We start from the raw sequence: 3,419 nt of genomic DNA, 5'->3' as shown, positions 1-3,419 counted from the left end.
TAATTTCAAGTTCAAGTTCTAAGTTCACGTTCAAATTCTAAGTTCAACTTCAAATTCTAAGTTCATAACATTCAAACATTCATCATCTACTCATAACACTTCAATTACTAATTTCTAACTTCAAATTAACACTTTACTAACTAGTCCTAAAATCAAATCCAAAAAAATCCCAATTCAACCTGAAATTACATAATCTCAAGTTTAAACTAGTCCTAAAATACAAAAATGCTAATTATTCACCAACTAACAATGCCCAATTTTTTTTTAAAAAGCCCTAAAATAAAATTCTTCAATTACCTATACCTAACTAACAATAATCAAATCAAATTAACAATTGAATAACACAACCCAACAAACAAAAACAATAATATACTAACAAACAATCAATTATAATCACTAGAATTAAACTTAAGTATCAATACTAGATGGACACAAACACATTATTGAAAACAATTGTACTTGAACTTTAGAAATTTAGAAGCACCAACCTTAGTCTTGTATTAACTTTTTTAGATGTTCAGCTTCCTCAGTTGCCTAGCACGAAAAGTTCTAAAATTAGTTAAATATGAACTTCAAATCCAAGAATATATATATATATATTCTAGTTTTATAAGTTCAAGTTTTCAATTCAAGGTCATATCTAATTTCTAAACTTAATTAGTTATATATTCAAGCTAATTAGTTCCAAGTTCAAGTTCTAATTTAAAGTTCAAGTCTAAGTTCAACTTCAAATTCTAAGTTCAAGTAATAAGTTCAAGTTCAAGTTCAAGTTCAAATTCTATTTTCAAGTTCAAATTCTAATTTCAAGTTCAAGTTCAAATTCTAATTTCAAGTTCAAGTTCAAATTCTAAGATCAAGTTCTAATTTCAAGTTCAAGTCTAAGTTCAACTTTAAAATATGCTTTGTTTGGTCTAATTAAGTTCAATTAGTTCAAGATCTACAAAGTTAAAGCTTAATTTATTAATCAATACTAATTAATTAAGTTCAAATTAAAGTCAAGTTCTAGTTAATTAGTTGCTCAAAATTAAGTTTATATTAATTCCTAATTAAGTTTTCAAGTTATTATAAATTAGTTAAGTTTAGTATAGTTCTAATAAATTTATATTAAGTTCAAATTAATTAAGGTCAATAAGATTTTCAAGTACTACAAAATTCTAATTAAGTTCAACTAAAATCCAAGTTCTAATAAGAATAAAAATTAAGTTCTAATAATAAATTAAAGTCAACAACATTTCAAGTTCATATTCCTAATTAAGATCAATTTATAGAAAATTCAAGTTATAATTAATTATAAGTTCTAATTAAGTTGTAATTCAAATCCCTAAAATTACACATTATCACAAAATTTAAACAAAGTATCAATACTAGATGGACACAAACACATTATAAAAAGAAATTGTACTTCAACTTTAGAAATTTAGAAACACCAAACCTTATCTCCTACTTTGATGAAAGAAGCTTGTATCAACTTTTTTTGATGTTGAGCTTCCTCAGTTGCCTAGCCCGCAAAATCAACCCTTTCAACACTAGAAAAAGATTCAATAATTATTAGTTACTACATGGCACAAACACACAGCAGCATCGAGATTCGTCAATTGCCTATTTCCTAAATGCGAGCCAATTTGAAAACAAGCATCAACATAGAAAAATAAAGAACACCCACATGAATAGATATCTTTTTGGAATTCAAACTTTAACATTAGTCATATTGGAATACATACTTTTCAAAAATAAAGTCGTGTTTCAGTGAGTATTTTTGGCTTTACGATAATGTATGTATAGAGTAGCCACCAAAAGTCAATCTTTGTCCGTTGACCAGTCTACATTTTCACAGCAAATATAAATATAAATAGGCAGATATAAAGACCCACATGAATAGATTGGAGAAGAATGAATTAAAATTAATCAAGAAGATAAACTTACCCTCTTAATTTGTCACTGCCGCAGTGAGTTTTGATGTATACTCCCTTTGTTTGTAGCTGCTGTCAGAGTTTGCTGCTGCTGCCACCCACGCGTTGTTGCTGCCGTCTATGCGCTTCTTCTGTTATTGCTGCTGATCGAGGCGGCGCATCGATTGGGATGGTGGCGCGACTTGTTGTTGCAGCGCCGGTCGTGGATGGGTTGGGAGTGAGAGAGGGGTGCGGCTGAGCTGGGTTTGTTAGTCGGAAAGGCGAGAGGAGAGGGGAACAGAGGAGGCGGCGACTGCTCGGAGCCTGCCGCTTCGCGCGACTCGCCGGAGCTATTGGAGACGAGAGAGGCCTCGCTGCGGCTGCTCTTCTTTGATAGGAGGAAAAGAATGAACAATATTTAAGGGTTTGGGTCTTTAAGATTGAAAAATAGGAAAGTGGGGAAGATTCATCTGACCATTGATTAGATACAGATGGACGACTAGGATTTGATCTCGAATTTTGATAGATGGTTGAGATTAAATGGAAATTAGAGTCTTGAAAACAATTGAGACAAGAATAGGCTAAATTATTTGAAATCAACAAGTGGCAATAATTGAAATAAAGAATTTGAATTGAAGTATCTAGAATTGAAACAAATTGAATAAGAAAGGACTAGAATTGAAATACAATCGAATATATTAGGCTACGAGTTAAATGATTTAAGAGAACATTAAGGAGATGTTATTCAATTAATAAAATATTACACATATTAAAGAATTTTCATATAATTAAACACACCTAAATTTTTAAAAACATTTAAATAAATAAGTAAAGTAATTATTTCGAGTTTAACTATCGATAATTATAATAATTTAATAATAATTTTTATAAATTATTGCATACTAAAATATGTAATTTTTAGCCAAAATTGATTACAATTTTAAACCCGAAATATGTTTTGAAAATACGTTTTAGTCGAATAGCACTTCCGAAAGGGTTGTAGATTTATCAAATTGGGTGTCAACAAATATCACAAAATCATCACTCACCGAATGAGGTCGATTTATATATATATATATATATAATTTAACTACACATCAACAGAAGTTTAATTTAATAAATTTAATTTATCGATCAAGTTAATTTTATAAATTTAAATTATATAACTCCTAATTATATAAATTTAATTTTATTGATCAACATAAGTTTATCAATATCAAATTTAATATATAAATCTCATTGAATTGATCATCGATATTTCTTTAATTGATAATGTATTTCATATCTAAACCACTAGTATATAAGACTTGATTTGTTAAACTACTCGAGGAGTATATAATTAAATAAATAAATATATATATATAAATTAACTACACATCAATAGAAGTTTAATTTAATAAATTTAATTTATCGATTAAGTTAATTTTATAAATTTAAATTATATAACTCCTAATTATATAAATTTAATTTTATTGATCAACAAAAGTTTATCAATATCAAATTTAATATATAAATCTCCTTGAATTGATC

The sequence above is a fragment of the Solanum stenotomum genome, chromosome 10 (assembly GCF_019186545.1).
Source record: "Solanum stenotomum isolate F172 chromosome 10, ASM1918654v1, whole genome shotgun sequence".
Lineage (NCBI taxonomy): Eukaryota > Viridiplantae > Streptophyta > Magnoliopsida > Solanales > Solanaceae > Solanum > Solanum stenotomum.
This window is presented reverse-complemented; position numbering follows the sequence as displayed.